General features: G+C 39.4%; 1 pseudogene; it reads left to right on the top strand.

Annotated features, from left to right (window-relative positions):
• Positions 1–1,529: 1,529 nt before the first annotated feature.
• LOC100585104 lies at positions 1,530–25,830 on the top strand (annotated as a pseudogene).
• The last annotated feature ends 901 nt before the right edge of the window (positions 25,831–26,731 follow it).

Here is a 26,731-nt window from a genome sequence, read left to right as displayed (position 1 = left end):
GAAATATGCTGCTCCTCGGGAGCAAAGGTGAGCCGGAGGACGGGGGGAGGACAGGGGGAGGACCTTCCCACGCGCACGACTCGCGATCTTCCCACTGCCCCGGAGCCAGGGACCCCACCGCCGCCTACCCCAGCCCGCTGCACTTCTCAGGTCCGCTTGGACACCGCCGGAAACGGAAATTCACAGTGGCGCCGACTCGCCAGAGGGAAACAAAAAGGCAGAAAAAAGAGACCGCCGCCTGGAGAACTTTCAGGGGAAAGCTCAGAGCGGGCGCCGGCGCCTGTGCGCCGTGTGTTCCATCGGGTCCGCGTCCCACCCGATTCCGCGCCACACCCGCCCTCGGAATCCGTTGTCTCAACTCTCGCAGTGGGACTCCCGAGCCCGGTACACCGAGCTCGCCCGAGTCGTCTTGGAAAGCTAGGGCAGCTGCGCGGCCTGGCGCGGGTTACTTGGTGCGGTGCAAAAAGCCAGAAGGAGACTCATTTGGCAATGAGCTCTGGGTGTGGTCTCTTTTTTTTTTTTTTTTTTTTTTTTTTTGAGACGTTGTCTCACTCGGTCACCCAGGCTGGAGTGCAGTGGCGCAATTTCGGCTCACCACAACCTCTGCCTCCCGAGTTCAAGAGATTCTCCTGCCACAGACTCCCAAGTAGCTGGGAATACAGGCGCCTGCCATTATCCCGGCTAATTTTTTTGTATTTTTAGTAGAGATGGGGTTTCACCATGTTGGCCAGGCTGCTCTCAGGTGATCCACCCGCCTTGGCCTCCCAAAGCGCTGGGATTACAGGCGTGAGTCACCCTGCCCAGCTGGTCTCTTGTTCTTTTTAAGCAAGACACTACATTGAATAGTGCAAACCGGTGGGCATTATGTTGTTATTTGTAGCTCATTCTCAGTGCTAACAGCAAGAGAAAGTCTTGTGAAGCACAGCCCCTTGAACTATACTGGTGCGCAATTTTCCTTTAAGTGATAACAAATCTCAAATCAAGGCCTAAGGGTGGGACGCAATTGTTTTTGTTACTCATTTCTAGATGTCAGCTGGAACGTGCAGCCCTCTTTGTCCTAGCCCCACCTAGAAGGGCAGTGTTGGTGGGAGAATGTATTCTTCTCCCGGCTTTCAGGACTATTACGTATGCTGGGGAGCCTGGCAGTTGGCGCCAGGCCTGACCCCAGACAGTATTTCCTTCAGCTCCAGCATTTGAATTCTCACTGTTTAAAAGCCTTTGGCACTCGGTTTGCATTTCTGTATTCATAAGTGTTAATTATTCATGAAAGCAAACTATGGGAAAACTAATTCTATAAATCACCTTTACTGGACTGCGTTTTTCTTCCTTACTTTCATCCTTTTTCTTGGTACTTATACAAATAATATAATTCTAAGTTCTCTCTGTAAAAATATTTAAACAATACAGAAAAAGAACAGATCACTTTTTAATTCAGCCAGCTGGAACGTAGGGATATGCTGGAAGTTAGGGGTTTGGTGTAAAGTAAGGCATTTTATTTTGTTTACATGGATAGCAAATTGCTTCAACAAGTTTATTGAATTTCATACTTTTGCCACTGACTTAAAATTTTATATAGATTTTCATTTTATATTGAAATGAAAATTTTGCCAGTCTCTTTTTTTCTGCCTTTTTGTTTCCCTCCGGCGAGTCGGCGCCACTGTGAATTTCCGTTTCCGGCGGTGTCTATACAAAATAAGACTGTCTCTAGTTACTCCTGCTCACCGGTGAGTTTACTCTGCAGTGTTCTCGTGGCCGTGTTTATAGTATAGTTGATGTCTTGGAAGGGAAGCCCTCCTGAGGCCCATTCTTCTTTTTTTTAATTACACCTGTTTCTGAACAAGAATATATGCACATCTTCAATTGAAAGAGGACAGAAAGATGGGTGGTGAAGACTGCTAACCCCCATCTCCACTTTGCAGAGCTAACCACTGCTACCAAAGATACTCTGCTCACAGAGAAGTGCAGGACTCTCACCCAAATATACCATTTTAAAAATACTTCATTAAATACTTTCGTTAGTCTACTCTTAGATGAACTTGAATATCATGTTATATTAAGTATCAAGTTATAGTAAAAACTTCCTTTTTAAAAAGTGGCAGCATACAACATTGAGTCTTCCCATCCAAGACAATTGTAAAGCCTCTTCATGTCTCAGGCTCTGTTTTGGTGACATATTCAAGTCTTATAGTAGATTTTAAGACACTCGTGAATGGGATGCGTATGTACCTTGATTCAGTAGTGGTTAAATACTTGTTGAAGGAATGATAGCTTTAGGCTGAGCTAGCTCTGCTTTTGTGATGTTATTTGTACTTACTTGATGTTCAATCCCTACACTCTGTTTTTTCCGTCAGAAAACATAGTCTAATTTGCTGGGCGTGGTAGCTCACGCCTGTAATCCCAGCACTTTGGGAGGCCGAGGTGGGTGGATCACCTGAGGTTGGGAGTTCGAGACCAGCCTGAGCAACATGGAGAAACCCTGTCCATACTAAAACTACAAAATTAGCCGGGCGTGGTGGCACATGCCTGCAATCCCAGCTACTCGGGAGGCTGAGGCAGGAGAATCACTTGAACCCAGGAGGCGGAGGTTACGGTGAGCTGAGATCGCGCCATTGCACTCCAGCGTGGGCAACAAGAGCGAAACTCTGTCTCGAAAAAACAAAAAGAAAATATAGTCCACTTTATTGTATTTTCTAGGAACAGAAAGCTGAAAAAGTGAGTCTCTATTGGTGAAAGTGTACCTTAAATACATTCATACACACACACTCCTAATTAGCATTAAATGAGAATGTGCTTTGACTTTAATTCATTATATTTGTTCAACAGAGAAATTGGACTTGACATTTCATTCTTTCAATTACCCCCTCTTACAGGATATTAATGCACACGCCTGTGTTACTGGTAAACCCATCGGCCAAGGGGGCATCCATGGACCATCTCTGCTACTAGCTGTGGTGTCTTCCATGGGACTGAAAACTTCATCAATGAAGCTTCTTACATGAGCATTTTAGGAATGACACCAGAGTTTGGAGATAAAATATTTGTTGTTCAGGTAAAAAAAAAAAAAAAAAAAAAAAAAAAAGAAAAAAGTTTCCTTAATAACTGATAGACATTAAAGTTTTTAATGTTTTTAGAATTGTAATTTTGAAATTCAGTTATCTTAAATCTCTTAAATTTTAGAGTGGTGGTTTTCAGAGTAATAGATCTTTTGTTTTTTGAACCTTGGTATGATTCATGTAACTAGAACTGATTTAAGCATCTCTCAAGTACATGTGAAACTATTACCAACTATCACCAAATTCAACCAAAATATTGGTCAGTATTAAAACTTGAAATTGTATCTAGAAGGGCAAGTCTGTTAACATAATTTTCTAAGTTTTGTAAGTATATAGAAAGGTTTACACATTGACCCAAATTTGTTTGATGTGTTAACATGTATTTTACTTAGGAGAATCTTAATTAAGTTGAAATAACTTTAAAACAGAAGTTGTAGCTGGGTATAGTGTCTCATGCCTGTAATCCCAGCATTTTGGGAGGTCAAGGCGGGTGGATCACTTGAGGCCAGGAGTTCGAGACCAGCCTGGCCAACATGGTGAAACGCCATCTCTACTAAAAGTAGAAAAATTAGCCCGGCATGATGGCGGCACCTATAATCCCAACTTACTCGGGAGGCTAAGGCAGGAGAATCACTTGAACCCGGGAGGCGGAGGCTGCAGTGAGCCAAGATTGTGCCATTGCACTCCAGCCTCGGCAACAGTGAGACTCAATCTCCAAAAAAAAAAAAAAAAAAGTTGTATTTTTCCAAATTAGTGACATCCCTTTTTACAACATAGGACATCTGATCATCAAGGACTTAGGACCTGGTGGTGTACTTAACACCACTGCCATTTGTTTGTTTATTGATTGATTGATTGATTGAGATGGAGTCTCACTCTGTTGCCCAGGCTGGCGTGCAGTGATGTGATCTCGGCTTACTGCAGCCTCTGCCTCCCAGGTTCAAGTGTTTCTCCTGCCTCATCCTCCCAAGTAGCTGGGATTACAGGCATGGGACACCACACCTGACTAATTTTTGTATTTTTAGTAGAGACAGGGTTTCACCATGTTGGCCATGGCTGGTCTCGAACTCCTGACCTCAAGTGATCCACCTGCCTCAGCCTCCCAAAGTGCTGGAATTACAAGCGCAAGCCACCATATCTGGTCATCACATTCTTAAACAGAGAATTTTATTGTTGAAGAGAAACCAGTTAGTACATTGTTTCTTTTGGTAAAAGAATTTTGAGAATTGCTTCTAAATGAATAGAATGTGGATTTACATTGGTCAGAATATGACTCTTGCTGTCTATACCAGGACTTTAATTTTTGTGTCATGGATAATTGTTCTTCACAGGGATTTGGTAATGTGGGCCTACACTCTATGAGATATTTACACAGTTTTGGTGCTAAATGTATTGCTGTTGGTGAGTCTGATGGGAGTATATGGAATCCAGATGGTATTAACCCAAAGGAACTGGAAGACTTCAAATTGGTATTAATACATTTTTATGGCATAGACACTAAATATAAACATTTAAACTCTGGTGCAGCTATTAATTGTGATTTTCAATCAATGGCAGCAACATGGGTCCATTCTGGGCTTCCTCAAGGCAAAGCCCTATGAAGGAAGCATCTTGGAGGCCGACTGTGACATAACTAATCCCAGCTGCCAGTGAGAAGCAGTTGACCAAATCCGACGCACCCAGAGTCAAAGCCAAGGTCACAACATTATAGAAACTGGAACCAACATTATCAATGTGAATGACGTTAGGGGGGTCATAGAAGAGTCTGACTGAGTTTTCTCTTTCTTTTTGGCAGCTTTATTGGCATATATTGCACATACCATACAGTTCCCCCATTTAAAGTAAATAATTTAACGGCTTTTAGCTACCTGCACAGAGTTGTGCAACCACTACCAAAGCAAACGCATCTGCCTGACACTCCTGTAAAAACAAAACAAAACAAAACAAAAACCTAGATAAATAGAAAAGTGAAAGGTAGTTTTATACACTTTGCAGAGCAAAATAACCTCTGTTAATTTAATTTTAACTGAAACTGTGCTTCTCCCCACAGCCCCCTGTTCATGTATGCACATCTCTTGCCCTCAGTGGAGGGGATTTGACGGTGTTGTTGGCATTTCTCTATGTTCCTGACTCTCTTGCAGATCGTTGCTGAAGGTGCCAATGGGCCAACAGCTCCAGAAGCTGACAAGATCTTCTTAGAGAGAAACATTATGGTTATTCCAGTAAGTCATCTATATTTATTAGGCTTTATATGTACTTAGGATCATAATTGTCTTTTGCAAGGAATTTGGAGGAAGAGAGGAATTATTAGTCTCCCAAGCTCTAGCGAATTCATCTTTATTTCACTTTTGAGAAAATATAGTAGAAGCATGATTAATTCTAAGCCTGTCACTTTTCACTTTGATCTAAACATTTATTCCAATTTCAGGCTCTTTACTGAATGTCTTTAGCCTTCTAAGAGTCTGGTTATATAAATGTGCTGTGTTAGAAACACTATTCTAACTTAAGCTCTAAGATTTTCTGTATGATTCCTAACCTATGCATTTCTAGTGCCCCTTCCAGCTTTACTCAGAAAACTAATATGAGGAACACATGCTCAGGCTTTTTGGCAGGTAAGCATGAGTCTACACCAAAAAGTTATTAGAAATTAATGTGGGCTTGGAATGCATTTTAAAGAACCCCCTTTGCTGAAAGCACTTAAGACATTTAATGTAACTGAAATAGGCTATCCTTAGGTAATAGGACAAAGAATCCTGTCCAATCCAATTGGTTGGTGGGCAAGCCATTTAGTCTGAGAACTTCTGGTAGAGAAGAGGCTCTAACCAAAGATTATTAACTTTCCTTGATTAATAAGCCAAACAATGACTTTTTTTTTCCTAAATACAAAAAGCCTTAGATGGAATTGGGCAGGGTGGGGAGGAGCATTAATTAAGTGTGAAATTCCTGATACTAGCTAAAATATATTTGCGATATTCGAAGTTCAGTCTACCTTGGTATTGAAATTAAGGTCTTACGCTCATTTTAAGCTTTTACGAAAACCATCATCTTCTAATTTCTTTGGTGTCTTATTTTTGTGTATAGGATCTCCACTTGAATGCTGGAGGAGTGACAGTATCTTACTTTGAGTGGCTGAAGAATCTAAATCATGTCAGCTATGGCCGTTTGACCTTCAAATATGAAAGGGATTCTAATTACCACTTGCTCAGTGAGTATCGATAATCTTGTTCGCCAAAACTAATCTTTTGAGCCAGCTAAAAGGCTGTAAAAATGTCCACTTAAGAGAACTGATCCCTTTGGGAAAGAATTGAGTCTCAGAAAAGAAAATAATATTTTGTCTCATGAAACTTAGACCAAAAATGCACAATGTCTTTCTGGATATTAACTCTCCCATGTACTTAGATCCAGATTTTTATTCTGTGATGTATTGTTCACAGGATATAATCTACATTTTTTTTTCTTTTTTTGAGGCAGAGTCTGGCTCTGTCGCCCAGGCTGGAGTGCAGTGGCACAAACTCAGCTTACTGCAGCCTCCGCCTCCCAGGTTCAAGCAATTCTTCTGCCTCACCCTCCTAAGTAGCTGGGACTACAGGCACTCACCGCCACACCCGGCTAATTTTTGCATTTTTAGTAGAGACGGGGTTTTACCATGTTGGCCAGGATAGCCTTGATTTCCTGTCCTCATGATCCGCCTGCCTCAGCCTCCCCAAGTGCTGGGATTACAGGCGTGAGCCACTGTGCCCAGCCAATAATATTTTTTTAAGTGTGATTTTAAAACCCCACTGTCGATAATAATTTCTGTCTCTGGTTGCTCTTAGTAAAGGCCTATCTAGTGTCAAGAATTGTTTCTGAGACTCCTGATGAGAATACTTGTTTTTCTTTGACTAGAGTAAGCTCCACAGTTAAGAGTAGAATTTCTCATCAAGCTGAAATAAGACCAAGACCTCCTACTGAGCTTCTGTACTCGGCCCACTGTGAGAATCTGGGTGAAGTGTTCCATCTATTTCCTTTTCTTTTTCCCCGAGCTTTTTCTTTTTAATAGAACCAAGGAAAAACCCTGGTAATGCATGTTATGGAAACAGAGCAGTGACCTACATTCACATTTATAGGTAATTGGCAATGTGTTTTATTCCTTCCTGACTGAGTTTTTTTTTTCTTTTTTCTTTTTTTTGGGACAGAGTTTCATTCTCGTTGTCCAGGCTGGAGTGCAATGGCACAATCTCAGCTCACTACAACCTCTGCCTCCCTGGTTCAAGTGATTCTCCTGCCTCAGCCTCCCAAGTAGCTGGGATTACATGCATGCACCACCATGCCCAGCTAATTTTGTATTTTTACTAGAGGCGGCATTTCACCATGTTGGTCAGGCTGGTCTTGAACTCCTGACCTCAAGTGATCCACCCACCTCTGCCTCCCAAAGTGCTGGGATTACAGGTGTCAGCCACCTCGCCCAGCCCTTCTTGACTGAGTTTTAAATGATTAACCCCTTTATATCATTAAAACTCTCTGTAAGTTTTTGGGTTACAGTTATAGTTTGGGACTACTTTTGATTCTAGTTCATTTTTCTTTTCTGTTAGCAATATCTTGATCTCTCTCTTTTTTTTTTTACTATAGTGTCTGTTCAAGAGAGTTTAGAAAGAAAATTTGGACAGCATGGCCGGGCGCAGTGGCTTCCGCCTGTAATTCCAGCACTTTGGGAGGCCGAGGCAGGTGGATCACAATGTCAGGAGATCGAGACCATCCTGGCTAACACCGTGAAACCCCGTCTCTACTAAAAATACAAAAAAAATTAGCCAGATGTGGTGGTGGGTGCCGGTAGTCCCAGCTACTCAGGAGGCTGAGGCAGGAGAATGGCATGAACCTGGGAGGTGGAGCTTGCAGTAAACTGAGATCGCGCCACTGCACTCCAGCCTGGGCGACAGAGCCAGACTCCATCTTAAAAAAAGAAACGCTGGAAAGCATGGTGGAACTATTGCCATTGTACCCATGGCAGAGTTCCAAGACAGGATATCGGTGAGTGTGGTGACCCCACAGTTGTACTTCACACATGCTCCCTGCTCTTTCCTTCAGACAGAGCTGGTTAGGCTGATTTCATTTACTGGGTAGACTTTGTAATTAGCTTGACAGTAAGTGCGTGACATGTGTGTTTTTTACCTTCTCTTTTCATTATATTCTAAAACTGGAGTAAGAATCCTAGTGACTACTAACAAATTTAAAATAAATAAATTTGGTATTTTTCACACTCATGTTTTAACAGTGAAGGATTATTATGTATTTTAATTATTTTAAGCTTCAGAGAAATAGGAAGAATGGAAAAGTAGATTGAACTATATGGGAGTCCAGGAGTTTGAGACCAACCTGGGGAACATAGCAAGTCCCCGTCTCTACAGAAAGAAAGAAAGAGGCCGGGCGTGGTGGCTCATGCCTGTAATCCCAGCACTTTGGGAGGCCAAGGTGGGTGGATAACTAGGTCAGGAGATCAAGACCATCCTGGCCAACATGGTGAAACCCCATCTCTACTAAAATACAAAAATTAGCCAGGCGTGGTGGCAGCCACCTGTAATCCCAGCTACTCGGGAGGCTGAGGCAGGAGAATCACTTGAACCTGGGAGGCAGAGTTTGCAGTAAGCCAAGATCGCACCATTGCGTTGCAGGAAGTCAGGGACCCTGAACAGAGGGACTGGCTGAAGCCATGGCAGAAGAACATAAATTGTGAAGATTTCATGGACATTTATTAGTTCCCCAAGTTAATACTTTTATAATTTCTTACGCCTGTCTTTACTGCAGTCTCTGAACATAAATTGTGAAGATTTCATGGACATTTATCACTTCCCCAATCAATACTCTTATAATTTCCTATGCCTGTCTTTACTTTAATCTCTTAATCCCATCATCTTCGTAAACTGAGGATGTATGTTGCCTCATGATCCTGTGATGATTGCGTTATCTGCACAGATTGTTTGTAGAGCATGTGTGTTTGAACAATATGAAATTTGGGCATCCAAAAGGAACAGGATGGCTGTGATTTTCAGGGAACAAGGGAGATAACCATTGGGCCTGACTGCCTGTGGGGCCGGACAGAACAGAGTCATATTTCTCTTCTTACAAAAGCGAATAGGAGAAATACCGCTGAATTTTTTTTCTCAGCAAGGAACAGCCCTTAGAAATAGAATGCATTCCCGGGGTAGGTCTCTAAAATGGCCACTCTGGGAGTGTCTGTCTTATATGGTTTTAGATAAGGGATGATATAAGCCAGGTCTCCTGTAGCGCCCCCAGGCTTATTAGGGTTAGGAAATTCCTGCCTAGTAAATTTTAGTCAGACAGGTTGTCTGCTCTCAAACCCTGTCTCCTGATAAGATGTTATCAATGACAATGCATGCCCAGTGGGACATGAAACTTCATCAGCAATTCTAACTTCACCCTGGTCCTGTGATCTCGCTCTGCCCCCATTTGCCTTGTGATATTTTATTGCCCTTAAGGCATGTGATCTCTGTGACCCACACCCTATTCGTACACCCCTCCCCTTTTGAAATCCATGATAAAAACTTGCTGGTTTTGCGGCTTGGGGGCATCACGGAACCTGCCTATATGTGATGTCTCCCCCAGATACCCAGCTTTAAAATTTCTCTCTTTTGTACTCTTTCCCTTTATCTATCTTACCGGCCAACACTTAGGGAAAATAGAAAAGAACCTACGTTAAAATATTGGGGACTGGTTCCCCTGATACCATTGCACACCAGCCTAGGCAACAAGAGCTAAACTCCATCTCAAAAAAAAAAAAAAAGAAAGAAAGAAAGAAAAAGAAAACAAAACTACACACATACACACACACCAATATCCTTTATGAATATAGACACAAAAATACGGAATGAAATACTAGCAAACCAAAGCCAGCAGCTGACTAAAAGTGGTATACTCCATGACCAGGTGGGACTTATCCCAGGAATGCAAGAGGAGTTCAACGTAAGAGATCAATCAATGTAATGCACTACATTAGTGAAACAAAGGGGGAAAACATATTATCATCTCAATAGATGCAGAGAAAGTAGTTGACAAAATTCAACACCCTTTCATAATAAAAACATTCAGCTAGGAATAGAAGGAACTTCTCAAAAATAACAAAGAGCATTTATGAAAAAATCCATAGCTAACATATTCATTGGTGAAAAATGGAAAGCATTCCCCTTACGTATGGAAACAGAACAAGGATTCTCACTTTCACCACTACCAGTCAACATTGTACTGGAAGTCCTAGCCAAGAAAATTGGACAAGAAAAAGATACAAAAGCATCCAAATTGTAAAGGAAGAAGTGAAACTCTATTGTCAGATGACAGGATTCTATATTTAGAAAATTCCATAGAATACATACACACACATATACACATACATAAACCTACTAGCCAGGCATGGTGGCTCACACCTGTAATCCCAACACTTTGGGATGTTAATGCAGGCAGGTTGCTTGAGCCCAAGAGTTTGAGACCAGCCTGGGAAACATGGCAAAACCCCATCTCTACAAAAAGTACAAAAACTAGCAGAGTGTGGTGGCTCACACCTGTAGTCCCAGCTACTCAGAAGGCTGAAGTGGGAAGATCACTTGAGCCAGGAGGTGGAGGTTATAGTGAGCCAAAGATTGCACCACTGTACTCCAGCCTGGGTGACAGAGCCAGACCCTGTCTCAAAAAAACAAATAAATGAAACTACTAGAGCTAATTTTAATTCAACAAAATTGCAGGGTACAAAATCAACACACAAAAATCAGTTATGGAAATATACATGTTAAGATGGCCAACTAGATGCAGCCAGGTGCAACAGCTGCCACCGAGGGACTGATTTGACTGGTGCACTCCTAACGGATCTTCAGGGGGAAGGCACTGAGAGTGGATGGAGGGAAGACACAGAAGCTCAGCTAAAGGGAGAGGAAGATGGGAGGCAACCTTTCATACAGATGAAATAAAATCACTTAAAATAATCAATTAGATTTCAAGTAGGAATTTGAAAAGTACTATCATCATTTTCTTTATAATAAAGAATGTGACATGATATCTAAAGAAAATTATTTTTAGAAGTGTTCAATTCCACTTGCAACACTATCAGGCAAACACCCTAAATTTTCCTTTGTTCAGGTTGTAAAATGTGAGTATTTCCTAAATTTGCTGTGAACCCTTGGGAAGAAAGCAGAACACAATTTTCAAAATAAAAATGAACAATTTAATACATTTAAATAAGTTTCCTAAAAATGATATATTAATAAAATTCAGCACTAGAATATATAAATCCTAAATAAATTTCCATTTCAATACTTCCTTTTGATAGTTCTGTTTTCTCTCTCTTGATATAGAAACAACCTGCATGTATGCGGTTCAATTCCTTAGGCATTTATGATTCGTTCATCTTAATTTAGAAAATATCAAGGCCATGCCTGGGAGCAGAATTAGGGCATTATTTGTCTCTCAGCAGTGTGTTTTTAAAATTGTTATGAATAAATAAATTGACAATGTCCTTTCTAAGGTGTACAGACATTTTCAATCAATAATGCACTCTATCAGGACATAAAATCTTCCCTACCTTTTTGGGAAATCCTAGTTTTCTTCAGGGAATAGATTTACACTTAGGCTTTATCATCTATCCTACACTGACATTTGGGGGCTGAATTTGTTGAGGTGATGGGTGCCTCTATACAGCCGCAACCCAGACTGATCCTTTCACTACTATGACTTGAGCAAAAGTCTTAAGTTACAGGGTGAATTAGTGCTTTCTCGTTTCCTGCACCCTTTATTTCATGACCTAATCCCATGTAAGGACAAGTAAAAGTAGTCAGTTCATACTGATCTCAGCGGTTAGCAATATAAACAGATACTTGGCTCACAGTGCATAACTTACATTTACTAAGAAAATGCTCAAAACAATTCATTGAAGTTTTTCTATACACACTTTCAGGGATTTTAATGAGTACTTGCTTATAAAATATTGACAACCTTAATCATAATTTTAAAGTGGTAAAAACTAATATGCAATATATCAAGGGAACAATACCTCAAACTGTTTTCCCAGAATATACTTTACAAATTACCAAAGCGGATAACTGACCACATTTCCTTTTTACTTTACCTCGCTAGTTCTTTGAAATTCTATTCACCAGTAGCTCTGTGAATAACTGTTTTAAAACAGATGGGATGAACATCTGGATAACACAACATATATATTTTTTTCTATCAATAGCCTCACTGATGTGAGGAACATCTCCTCCCACACACACTGCCCTGTACCTCATCTAATGTGTTAACACTTTGGATAATGAGAACAACAGAAGTGGATACTAAATATCTTACTCAAATTAACTCAAATCTGAGTGCAAATGTGGAAGTATCCACGCAATTCACGAACTGCTGCCTGAGCCTGTGTTTTTAACAGCAGTGTTTGATGATGTTGGCACTCTTGATCATTTTTCGTTTTGAAGTTACTGAGTTCAGTGATCCATCCTTTGTGTTTGTTTATCAGAACTGTGAACATCACAAACAATTTAAGATGTTTAGAATTAAATGTTGATTTATATCTCTCAGCCCATAGTGCAATCAAATTAGAAATCAAGACTAATAAATTCACTCAAAATCCTACAATTACATGGAAATCGAATATCAACTAGCGATAACAACATATATATATATGTTGTTATCGCTAGTTGATATATATAGTATATATATATATATATACACACACACAAACACACACACCAAGAGCATTATGTGGAATCCAGCCAGAAACCCCTTACCAGTCTAACTGATTTCAAGTTCAGTGTCAGATTTGCTATGTTGGAAAAGTAAAACACAACATTCATTCAGTATACATCAATAGCAACATGCCTACTTAAAGAGAGAATTTACCATTATGAGAGAGATCATATAACTGTTGATTCTTCTTGTCTATTTTTTTGTAATACTTCTGATTAGATCACTTTCATTTTCATGTTTTCTTCTGTGTGTATATAAAAGGATTTGGTTTTCATTTAATCTTTTCTCTGAATAGTTCCAAAATCTCCTCATAAATGCAGTTTCCAAAAGAACAAAATTATGCAAATAAACATTACACCTGCAGTTTTGTCTTGTCAAATTTGGGAATGAGACGCTTCTGGTGAAAAGAAATAAAAGGTTAGCCATTTTTAATTTCCAAAATGATCAGTCCTTCACTATTCATATCTCATGTGAACTACATAACGTCAATGCTGTCACAAAAGCAGGGTAGAAAAAAGAGATCCTCTCAGCTTTAATTCAGTAGGGGGAAAAGTTCCTGGAATATGTTTTTCCTCCCTCTGGAGCACTTCAGTTTTGCAAAACATGTATTTTATAATTCTTAATTTACATTCAACAAGAATGCTCTCTCTGATTTTCAGAGTTTTTCTAGTTTCTCTGATACTTCAAAAAGTTTTGGTGTTGTCATTTTATAGTTTAAAATAAGTGGTTCTCACTCCATTCAAAAGAAACAGGATGCCTTGAAAATGATGTGGCCAACCTCTAGAAATGAAATTATTATTGCTTAATATTAGTAATACCTAATATATGTGGGGGCAGAAGCCTGGCTGAGCATGTATATACATCAATCATTTAATTCTCATAGCCCTTAAATGGCCAAACTAAGTCTTGGAGGTATTAAGAATTTTTTCTAGAGTAATATAAAACTAAATTTCTGAAAGTCTGGCACATTTTGTCAATCCTGAAGAATACAGAATAACCATTTATTTATTCACCTATTCAATTATTCAACAAATGTTTCCTGGCAGACTAGGAAGTAGTAGGCTTAGAGTTAGACTTGGGAATACAAACTGAAATAAATTTTGATTCCTGCCCTCAAGGACCTTACATTCTAGTTTGGAAGAGAGACTATTAAATAAACATGCAGTGTTAAGATAGGTACTTACAGCCCCAGGTAGTGACATAGGATCCCTGAAGAATATGAAATCGAAACTATTTTCTTCTAATTAATAAACATTTATAACAGTAACAGAGTAGAAAGCACTTGGCAAGCCTAGCTGAATAACACTTATTCTGTTTTTATGGTACCAACATAAAATAAGGTTAAAATCAAGATTAATATTTTAAAAAATAATTATGTAATATAGTAATTTCAAAAATTTTCCTGGAATTGAGCTTTTATTTAGGATTTGTGCAGGTGCAGCCAAATTGCAACTATGCTCATTTAAGGGCCCCAATTTGTAGCAATGATTCAAAAGCTCAATTCTGATCACAGCGATATCAAAAGATTGTTGGTGTTTAAAGAAGCAAAACTGAGTCTGATAAATATATACTCAATAACTGAAATAAATAGAGTCAGTATTTCAATTGAATGACTGGCATCCACTTTCTATCTAATGAAAGGCCAACATCAATTATTAAATGCTAAAAATTACTACTGGGAATACAAAATGAAAACCTCTTCCAAAGAAATACGAAATTTAAATCTGGCAAATTTATTTAAAAGAGCTTCAAAGTGTAAAAACAGAGCTTTCTCTCTAGATAAATACTTTTGATAAGTAATTTATCTTCTTTATAGAACAGACAACCAAGACAACTTTTCACACATTGGTGGATGTGCTCTGAATGCCAAGCCAGGCACCACAGACATTAGTACCAAAAGGGGAAGTAAGAAATTTACTGTCTATACAAAGACTTTGAGGAATGTCCCATGTAGGTGAACAATAGTGCTACTTTTAGTCTCTCATCATTAATGCTGTTAACTCTATATTAAATTCTGTGCTGATGAAAAATTTTAAAAAAATGTATATTAGTATTTTTTGCTTACACTCATTTATTACAGAGTGCTATAGTTTCTATTTGCAATTCTGTCTTTTCTATAAAATTATCAGTTTCTTGAGAGCAAAAACTGGTTACTACAATCACCAGTATATAGTTGGTGCTAAAAACACATACGTTGAATAAAATTGAATACATATTCCTAATTTCAAAGTATATTGTATGTGTTATGATTTACTTAAAAAACAGACAAATTGCCAGTTTCATATTCACTATCTTTATTGATGGGTTCAAGTCTATGAAATTTTGCCTATCATATATCCCAAAACACAATAAAGCAGCTTCAAGGACATTTTAACACACTTAAGAAAAACACAAAAAATTAGCCGGGTGTGGTGGCAGGTGCCTGTAGTCCCAGCTACTCGGGAGGCTGAGGCAGGAGAATGGGGTGAACCCGGGAGGTGGAGCTTGCAGTGAGCCGAGATCACGCCACTACACTCCAGCCTGGGCGACAGAGCGAGACTCGTCTCAAAAAAAAAAAAATTATGCTGATGTCGAGGATGACGATGATGATAAGTATCAATCTCCATTTACTGAAATATACCTTGGTTTGATGTCCTGTGCTTGGGTGCTTTATGTATTTGAATTACATCCTTTTATCACCCTTTACAGACAGAAACCAAGGCTCAGAGAAATTAAACAACTTGATCCTTGCTGGTAAGGGAGTGGAATAGAATTAAAGCTCAATTCCATCTGGTTCTGTATTCTTTTCTTTACCATCAATTCTCTATAGCAACAGTTATTGAAACTAGAAGACCAACCTCCTAAATGACGAGTTAATGGGTGCAGCAAAACAACATGGCACATGGATACATATGTAACAAACCTGCACATTGTGCACATGTACCCTAAAACCTAAAGTGTAATAATAAAAAAAAAAAGACCAACCTCACAGCCTCTCTCTTACATACACACATTTGATTTCATTCTCCATGCTTAAATCACAGACTCTCTCCACCGTCTTTTTACATTATCTATCTATCTATCTATCTATCTATCTATCTATCTATCTATCTATCATCTATCATCTATCTATCATCTAGGTGTCTATATATCAACCTTCCTATTATCTGTATGTATGCCTATCTCAGTCTCCCTTTCTGTCTCAATCTCTCAGACTTTCTATCACTATATCCCTTTCCCTGTCTCTTTACGTTTTTTTGTTTCATTTTGTTTATTATTTGTCTTTTCTGGCAATCTGTCTATTTCTGTCTTTCTTGACCCTGTGTTTTCCCTGCCTGTCTGTCTCTCTGCTTCTACCTTTCTCTCTCTCTGAACCTATGTCCACTTCTCTCTCTTTCTGTTCTTTCCTAACTGCATATCACAGTTTCTCTTTCTGTTCCCTTTCTCTTTGTCTTATCTTTGACTGTCTCTAACTTTCATTATATTTTTCCTTGTGAGTCTCTCGTTTTCTTTGTGTGACTGTCCCTGTTTCTATCTCTGTGAATATCTCTCTGTGACTTATCTATGTTTGTCTCTGTCTCTCAGACAGAGATGTGTGGTTCTAAAGTAATAAAAACCTCTCATCCAGTTTTAATGACCCTTCTCTGGATTCCAGTGGTGTGCTGCAAAGTTAAAGAAATAAGTCCCTTAAATGATAAAGCAAAAAGAAAAGTCACTGTTCTTGGATAAACAATTTGCATTTCCATAAGGATTCAGTGATGCAGAATCAGAAAAAGATCATTCTGACACCTCTATGAAAACAACAGGGAGAGCATTCATCAGCTGGGCTTCCTTTTGAATGATGCACTTCATCGCACACACTGCTGGGAGGTCAGGAAACACTGCTTAATTCTATCTGAAACTTGCCCTTTCACTAGGCATGAGAATGAATGACTTTTCAAAGTAATAGGAATTAGGCCAGGTGCAGTGGCTCACGCCTGTAATACCAGCACTTTGGGAGGCCGAGGATGGCGGATCACGAGATCAGGAGATCGAGACCATCCTGGCTAACATGGTGAAACCCTGTCTCTACTAAAAATACAAAAAATTAGCCAGGCATGGTGGTGGGCGCCTGTAGTCCCAGCTACTTGGGAGGCTGAGGTAAGAGAATGGCGTGAACCCAGGAGGCAGAGCTTGCAGTGAGCTGAGATCGCACCACTGCACTTCAGCCTGGGCCACAGAGCGAGACTCCATCCCAAAAAAAAAAAAAAAAACAAACAAACAACTAATAGGATCTACACATCTGCCATGGCCTGAGAATGCTTACACTCTAAAAGCCATACAGAAAGTTACACTCCTATCAATTTCTTATCAATCAAGGAGCACAATAAACAAGCTTTAAACTTTTCCATTTACCAACTTGAAGGAAAGAGATGCTTCATTTTCTTTAGTTTCTTGAAATAATGACTGCTTTTGCTTCTTACATTTATAGCCTCAATCGCCATGATCTGATATTTAAGGGTGAGTGCAACCTTTAAACAACTTATGATATAAAAGGAAATTTGTCCATTACAGTGCTCAGAAATTTTACTCTTTAGGTGGAAATTATTTTGTTGCTGTTATTGTTGACACACACACACACACACACACACGCGATCATCTTAGGAAGTAATTGGTACAAGATTAAAAAATTAATTGTATTTTAAATTATTTAGCAATTTACAGGTTTCTTATTCATTTTCCTGGCTTCATTTATAAGTTGTGTATTTTAAATGTGGACACTGAGGAACAAAGGTTTAGGGGGTGTGCTGAGGTTCTCAAGGAAAATAATTATTGTCCTTGGGCCAGAATATGATGTTTTTATGCTCCTTATGTTAATAAATAGCGCACACGTGTGTGGGGGCAGGGCGAGGGTAGGGGGTGGTCCATCTTACTCAATGTGACTGACTTTTAGGCTGAGACTAAGTCACATTCGTCTGCATATTTTTCCAAGTCTCTCACTTCAGTTTATACGTCACAGTTGGAAATTGTACTTTAAGGTCAAGCTACTCACCCTCACATTCAAAATTACCTCCTACCTGCCCCTGCCATCCATACACGCAATGAATTAACATGTGCATTTGGAATTTCTGTGTGTATTCTCGGTTCTTGTTACCATTTCAATCTAAGTGGTTCCAGTATTCAATTTAAATAAATGTTACAGTTTCTGAGTGCTTTACACCACTGGAATTTGTATAGTGACTCTATCAAGAGAACATAATCTGGCCATAAATTACTCACATTAGCTTTTTTTTCCTTACTCAGAATTGACTAAGAGCACTAATGAGCTGCCAGGCTTCCTTCCAATACCCTTGGATGCAATTGAGTGATATTTGAGTCTGAAACTAATAAATGAAGCCCACAGGTCATTGTTAGTTTTGAATCCACATTCTGTCATACTATGGCGTCAACAACAACAACAACAAAATCCCACTACAAAAGAAAATATATCAAACTTCAAACAAAGTTTTAGTTGAGAGTAACAAAAATGGCTTTTGGATGCCATCCCTGACAAGTAAAACTATCTTTTCAATGTTATAATTGTATAGTCTTATTTTGCATGTGAAAACCACAGATACACAGAATGACAAAATGGTTCTAGTTCACAAGTGATCCCGACACTAAGAACTATTTTAAAAAATGGAAAAATACAAACAAAATGACTATGACTAAAACCCACTCTTAAAATAGAGTCCAAAGTAAAATTAAACTTTTAGATAATAAACATGATCATTTTATGAAGTAGTGTGGTCTCTTTGTTTAGATTATTATTTCTGCTAACTTTTCCATGGGTTGAGATCCTGAGTGAAACTTAAAACCATGTATTTCTCCCAGCATTAGGGCTACAATAAAATGTAAATGTATATGGGGGGCTTCTGTGTTAGGAAAAAGTTGATATAACAGCTGGTTTATGAAAAGCTATTGTTTTACACCATTTAAGTAGCAAAAAAATTCCTATAGTCTGAAATTGTATCTGCACATTTAAAGAAAGGGGGAGTACACTCATCTACCCAATAAAGTGGTCACATTTAGGGAATTACTTTATAATTTTTGGTTTTACATGTTACTATTATTGAAAAGGCTCATAATTTGTCTAGGGAGTAAAAGTCCTCTTGATAAAGTGATAACACAAAGGAATCATTAATTCCTCAACATGCATTTGCTTGACATATGTTTTGTGATCAAATAATAATAATGATTTCCTTCAATAAAAAATAATAATTACCTTTTGCCTTTAATTTCAAACATAAGCTGTGGACCAAATACTGGAGAATTTTTGCAAGTGGCATAAACAATTTATGTCTGCTTATCTGCTATGAAAGTTGTATGATAAAAAGATACAACACATACTATGCAAAATTTAAATGTGAACAAATTAAGAACAAAGTTGTAATGGATATTTATCTTTCACTGAGGTATTTTTTAAAGCATAATTATTAGTGTTTTTTAAAAACTGTAGTTGAGATACTTATCAAATATTATTAGTGGGTATACTATATTTTTTAAAATTTCCTAGAAAATGAAATGTTTTATTTAAATCTTTTTGTGAATAATATTCAAAACTTCATGCCATAATTTTCCAGAGAAGTTGCTGACACTTAGGTAGCACAAACTCTAACCTGTTCAGGTTCTTTAATGATTATGTTTAGGGGTAATTTTTGTGGCAAAGTTGTAGGGATTCACATTCCCTGTTCAGCACATAATTGCAACAGCTGAGGGGTTAGCAAGTCGCCACTCAGTGGAATTTGGCACCCATTAACACTTTTATTTCATGGAAGAATGAGTCCACAGTCAAGGGGATCAAGTTGCTGAAACTTGAAAACACATATGTACAGATATATGCACTCACTCACACTTGGCCACAACTTAAGCAAACTAAAGAAAGTAATAGTAAAGCCAATTTTCCGTGAAAAAAACAAGTTCACATGAGTATATACAAAAAAAGCTTAATACCTGCTGTGCAAACCACAGAAAGCATTTTGTGCTCAAAATATGCCACTTTTACAGATTATTTGTTTCTCTAATGTTAAGCAACATAATAACTTAAGTATTTGGTTACTAGATTTGACAATTGGCTCTTTTGTCAAATGAGTATGACTTGGAGTTAACCTTACAGGAGGTCATCATATTATATTCTAGTTAACAATGGCTTTCTGCATACGTGCTACAAGTCCATCAAATCGATGGCCATCTGTGTTTACTAGAGACACAGAGTACCAACAGACTGAACCTGAAACTTGTTATTCAGGGCCCACCTACTCTACAGCTACCAAAGTAATTTTTTTTTAAATTATTATTATACTTTAGGTTTCAGGGTACATGTGCACAATGTGCAGGTTTGTTACATATGTATCCCCAAAGTAAATTTTTAAAGTAAAGGCCACAGCACAAAGTGGGAAACCTGTTAATACTATCTAGCATTAATTCTGTATTAGAAGGATAAAGTCGACCCAGATTCAAATTCTAAATGGTTAATGTTCCCAGATACTTACAAAAAGTAGATATTCTAATAAACTAAAACATCTGTAGTAAAAATATCAGTATACTCACAAAATTAAAAATACTGTTCATTGTGTTGCAGAATTAGCTACTTTAACTCAACTGCCAACTATAACCTCCAGTGACAACCCCTCATAAAACAGATCATCAATATTTGCACACACAAAAACAAAACATGTCAATTCTGATGCCATTTTTCTATATTTTGTCAGGGAGAAGGGAATAGAAAAAGTGGTTGAGGACTAAAAATTCTTTTAAATAACAAACCAGAGTTGTAATTCAAAAGCTGTGTCTTTGTAAAGATTACATTGTCATCTAAACAAAATTATAATACCAGACAGTAATCAGGAAGAATCGAAGGACAGGCAGTTGTGTTCACTCCTCCAGCAAATAATCACTTGCACATCATTACTACTCTATTCTTTCAACAAGCATGACAGAAAGTAGCATCATGACAGAGATCATTGTACTGAAAGAACGTCTTAACTTTCTCTGTGGTTCACTGCTGCCTTAAATTTGAAAAAAATAAGAGAAGGGCTGGGGAAGAACTTACTTGTGATTTGAAGTTTCATCTTTAGTCCATGTAAGATTATGCAACAAGTTTTCTTGCTAAGGCTGCCTCTTGCACATCCCTTTAAAAAGAATCAATGCTCATAATCCAGTTCCAAGATGACTCATTCACATGTTCCACCTCTTGTTTCTGTGAGGCATTGACATCCACTCTCATATCATCAAGAAAATGTTACTAGGAAAATTTTTTAAAAAGCAAAACACTTCAATATGTTAACTCAGAAAGCATACCATCATTCTCCACATTCTGAGATGTATGCCACCTGCCTTAGTTATCACAAGCAACTAACTAAGCTGCTAGCAGGAATCTGTCTGCCCTCTATCTGTCGCTATTAGCTCAGAACGTTGATTCAGTGGCACTGAAGCAACAGCAATTAGCTATCTTGCTTCTCGCAGCACATACAGGAGACAGCTGAGTGCGCTAAACCACACACTGACAGGGCCGTATTCCCTCTGAAGGGACTGGGGAAGGGTCTGTTCCAGGCCTCTCCTACCTTCTGGTGGTTCCTGGATTGTGGCAGCAGAACTCCAGTCTTCACATGGTATTTCACTGTGTGCCTGTTTGTGTCTAAATTTCCTTTTTTTATAAGGACACCAGAAATACTGGATTAGGGGTCCATCCTACTCCAGCATGACCTTATCTATTTTATTTTATTTTTATGTTATTTTTTAAAATTTATTTATTTATTTATTTTTTGAGACAGCGTCTCACTCTGTGGCCCAGGCTGGTGTGCAGTGGTGCAATCTTGGCTCACTGCAATCTGCGCCTCCCGGATTCAAGTGATTCTCCTGTCTCAGCCTACTAAGTAGCTGGGATTACAGACACCCGCCACCATGCCCTGCTAATTTTTTAATTTTTAGTAGATACGGGGTTTCACCATATTGGCCAGGCTGGTCTTGAACTCCTGGGCTCAGGTGATCCACCCACCTCAGCCTCCCAAAGTGCTGGGATTACAGGGGTGAGCTTATCTTAACTAATTACATCTGCAATGACACTGTTTCCAAACAAGGGTCACATTCTTATTCCTTTTATAAGTGCTTCTATTTTTAAACAATGCTTCAGTCATTGTAATGTGTAGTATCTAAGTGATTTATTTTTGTTGGGGTAAGAAATTTGTTTTCCAAACCAAACATTGTATGTTCTCACTCGTAAGTGGGAACTAAGCTATGAGGATGCAAAAGCATAAGAATGACACAATGGACTTTGGGAACTCAGGGAATAAAGAGTGGGAGGGGGTCGAGGGATAAAAGACAATAAATTGGGTGCAGTGTACACTGCTCGGGCGATGGGTGCACCAAAATCTCACAAATTACCACATAAGAACTTACTCACGTAACCAAACACCACCTGTTCCCCAATAACCTATGGAAATAAAAAAATTTTTTTAAAAAGAATTTCATAATACAATTGCAAGTATTAATAGCAGAATAGACCAAGCTGAGGAAAGAATCTCAGAGCCTGAAGACCAGTTCTCCAAATTCACTCAGTCAGACAAAAATGAAAAAAATAAAAACGAATGAACAGCCAGGCACGGTGGCTCATGCCTGTAATCCCAGCACTTTGGGAGGCTGAGGTGGGCAGATCACAAGGTCAAGAGATCAAGACCGTCCTGGCCAACATGGTGAAACCCCGTCTCTACTAAAAATACAAAAATTAGCTGGATGTGGTGGTGCGCTCCTGTAGTCCCAGCTACTCGGGAGGCTGAAGCAGGAGAATCACTTGAACCCGGGAGGCAGAGGTTGCAGTGAGCCGAGATCACACCACTGTACTCCAGCCTGGGCGACAGAGCGAGACTCCATCTCAAAAAAAAAAAAAAAAAAAAGGAATGAACAAAACCTCTGAGAAATATGGGACTTTGTAAAGAGACCAAATCTATGACTCATTGGCATCCCTGAAAGAGAAGGTGAGAAAGGAAGCAACTTGGAAAACATTTGAGGATATCGTCTACAAAAATTTCCCCAACCTCCCTAGAGAAGCCAACATTCAAACTCAGGAAATGCAAAGAATCCTTGTGAGATACTATATAAGACCATCCCCAAAACACATAGTCCTCAAATTCTCCAAGTTCTCAGATTCTCCAAGGTTGACATGAAAGAAAAAATATTAAAGGCAGCTAGAAAGAAGGGGAAGGTTGCCTATAAAGGGAACCTCATCAGGCTAACAGTGAACTTTTCAGCAGAAACCCTACAAGGCAGAAGAGATTGGGGGCCTATATTCAGCATCCTTAAAGACAAGAAATTCGTTTTCCAAAAGAGGGTCACAGGCCGGGTGCGGTGGCTCATGCCTGTCATCCCAGCACTTTGGGAAGCTGAGACGGGCAGATCACCTGAGGTCAGGAGTTCGAGACTACCCTGACCAACATGGTGAAAACCTGTTTCTACTAAAAATACAAAAAAATTAGCCGGGCATGTGGCAGGCACCAGTAATCCCAGCTACTTGGGAGACTGAGGCAAGAGAATCGCTTGAACCCGGGAGGTGGAGGTTGCAGTGAGCCGAGATTTCGCCATTGCACTCCAGCCTGGGTGACAACAGCGAGACTCTGTTTCAAAAAAAAAAAAAAAACAGAGGGTCACAAACACCTCACATTCTGAGGTGCTGGGGATTAGGACTTCAACATGAATTTTTGTGGGACACAACACATAACTCTCAAAGAGAAGCTTTGGGTGTTTGGAAAGTTCTCTTTTTCATCATCCATGCTAGATAAAAGTTAGCTGGGTACTAAAGCCAAAAGGAATCTTAATTCCTGGAGCAGCCCTCTTAGGAACACTTCTTGAGATTTGAGTTTGCCAGGCATCGTTTTAGACACTGGGGATATAGTGTTGAGCAAGACAGATGAGGTCACCCTGGCAGTAGGATGGGCTTCGTTATGCACAGCGATCTCCCCAAATCTCAATGGCTTAAGGAAACAAAAGTTGATTCCTCACTCGCATAAAGTCAGCTCTGCTTGTGGGCAGCTGTTCTCCTATGATAGCTTAGCATCACGCCTCCATGTTAACACATGCTTTCTCATGTTGATCAGCCTCTCGGAGGAAGAAAGTGGTGGAGTCTTGCACTGGTAATTAGGTGCTTCTGCCCAGAAGTGACGCACATCACAGGCATTTCATTGGCTAGAGCAAGCCGAATGACCATGCCTGACCTCAAGGTGGTAAGGAAGTGCAGTCTTACCATGGAGTAAAGGAAATAACTGTGAGAGTGCCAGGTATTTTGACACATCTCATCTAACACAGAGAGAAATAAGCTCTTCTTATTTATTTATTAGTTAGGGTTTTGCTCTGTTGCCCAGGCTGGAGTGCAGTGGTATAATCATAGCTCATTGCAGCCTTGAACTCCTGGGCTCAAGCGATCCTCCTACCTCAGCCTCCTGTATAGCTAGGGCTACAGGCATGTGCCACTATGCCTGGCTAAATTTTAAATTGTTTTGTAGAGATGGGGTCTTACTATATTGCCCAGGCTGGTCTCAAACCTCAAACTCCTGGACTCAAGTGATCCTCCCACCTCAGCCTCTCAAAGTGCTGGGTTTACAGGGTTTATAGGTGTGAGCTACCACACCCAGCCTCTTTTTTTTTTTCTTTAATAAGAAAAGGATGCAGAGAACCTAAGTAATTTAGCCAAAGTCACTTAAATTTATCCAAAGTCAGTAAGTGTCTGAAGCAGGACTTAGGCCCAGGTCCTCTGACCTTGAGACCAGGGATTTTCCTACTAGCTTTATGTTATTTGCCTGCCTTCACAATCATTATTAGTGGGTACTTAACGTGTCTGGGCTTTAGTTTTCCCATCCGCGTCACAGGATTGGCAGGAACATATGTGAAGGAGCTTGCCCACTGTCCCTGTCATAGTGGGTGTTCGGTGAAGGCTGGTTGTTTATAGTTGTGATCTCAACAACTCCTAGTGTGATCAATGCATTTTTTTTTCCCAGGTAAGGAAACTTGATGCCTTGGCCTGGTTATGTAAAGGATCTGAATGAGAACCCAAATCACTCACCACTGAGCCCAGGCCTACACGTGCTGCTGCTCTGATGGCAATTATGTTCAATCTGATAAGCATATTTGCTCTACAAGGGCCTAACTTGTGCTTTTGCACACATCGTTCTTTACATTTAGAAAAAGCTGCTCCTACTTTTTCTCAAGGCAGAAAGGAATTTACTTTTGCATTAATAAGAATGTTGTGCAAATTGCCATGGTGGAAAAGTTTTATGAGTTATAAATTTGAATCAATTGCTATATAGTTCATTGCTACCTCTGTCGGTCTTTGAGATCTTTCCCTGATTATTACAAAACCTTTAAATTAAGGAAATACTTCCCAGGAATAAGGTTAAGCAAGAGGATTACAAGGTTATGTGGCAATCTGAACTTAAAAAGAAATCTGAGAGCAATTTGGCAATATCTATCAAAAATTTAAATTCATACTTAACCTTTGACTCAGCAATTCTAAGAATTCATTCTGCAGAACAGTCAACCAAACACATAGTATACAGCAGCTTTCTTTGTAATAGCAAAATCTGGAAAAGTACCTACCTGCCCCACAGAGGAATGGCTGAATCTGTTACCCATACCCACAGCACTTAAAGAGTGAAATCACTGCATGGACTGATATGGAAAAGATGTTCGAAATATATAAGTGAGGAGAGAAAATTGTAGTACTCCATAGTGGTAAACTATGACTTGTCGGCCAAATCCAGCCTGCTGTCTGTTTTGTAAATAAAATTTTATTGGAACATAGCCAACATCTTTTCATTTGCAAATTGTCTGTGGCTGCCTTCCATCTATAATGGAGTGTTCAATAGTTAGGACAGTGACCATATGGCCCCAAAAGCCAAAAATGTTTACTATTTGTCTGTTTACAGAAAACATTTTCCAATCTCTGCTCTATCATATGATCCTATTTGTGTTTTTTACAAAGGGAGCATTTGGAGGAAAGACGTATATCAATAGATATGCTTCTATAAGCATAGACAATGAAAATCCAAATCCAAACCACAGTTAAGAAAATCTAAAACCACAGTGAACAATGATTACCTCTGGTAATGGGACTGTGGAGTAAGCAAGGAATAGATAAGGTCAGAGAGTTTCCTTCTTCTTTAAAAGCTTCTGTACTCTCGGAATTACTTTTCTAAAAACATATGCAGTATGCCTTATTTTATTAAAAAAAAATCAAATGAAGTAGGAGGAGAACACTGATGAATGGTGTTCAGCACACCCAGTGATATAAGGGCTGCCAGCTCTCTAAGGCAGACTTTCTCCAAGTGGTCCCTGAACCACCAGAGCTATCTGTTTTAAAAAAAAAAAAAAAAGCCGAATGAATCAGAACTGGGAGGTGCCGGGCCCTAAAATCCACCTTTTTTTTTTTTTTTTTTTTGAGACAATCTCACTCTGTCGCCCAGGCTGGAGTGCAAATGGCACGATATCAGCTCACTGCAACCTCCACCTCCCTGGTTCAAGTGATTCTGCCACCTCAGGCTCCCAAGTAGCTGAGTCTACATGCGCACGCCACCATGCCCGGCTAATTTTTTGTATTTTTAGTAGAGATGGGGTTTCACCATGTTGGCCAGGCTGGTCTTAAACTACTGACCTTAAGTGATCCTCCCGCCTCGGGCTCCCAGAGTGCTGGGATTACAGGCATGAGCCACTGTGCCCGGCCTAAAATCCACTTTTCAACCAGGACCCTGATGTTTGAAACCGCTGCTCTTGTAATAAACGCCAGAGATCAGCAAAAGATTTCTCAGTGGGGTTTAATATAATCAGTGTGAGATAATCCAGCAAACATCTACTCACAGCAAAAGCAACAACAATAATAGCTCCCAATTATGAGAACTTCCTAAATGCAGGCCCTGTGCTATAGGCTTTACCCACTTGGACCTGTTGAATTCACTTAGCAACCCTGAGCC

The sequence above is a fragment of the Nomascus leucogenys genome, chromosome 18 (genome assembly GCF_006542625.1).
Source record: "Nomascus leucogenys isolate Asia chromosome 18, Asia_NLE_v1, whole genome shotgun sequence".
Taxonomy (NCBI): Eukaryota; Metazoa; Chordata; class Mammalia; order Primates; family Hylobatidae; genus Nomascus; species Nomascus leucogenys.
This window is presented reverse-complemented; position numbering and strand designations above follow the sequence as displayed.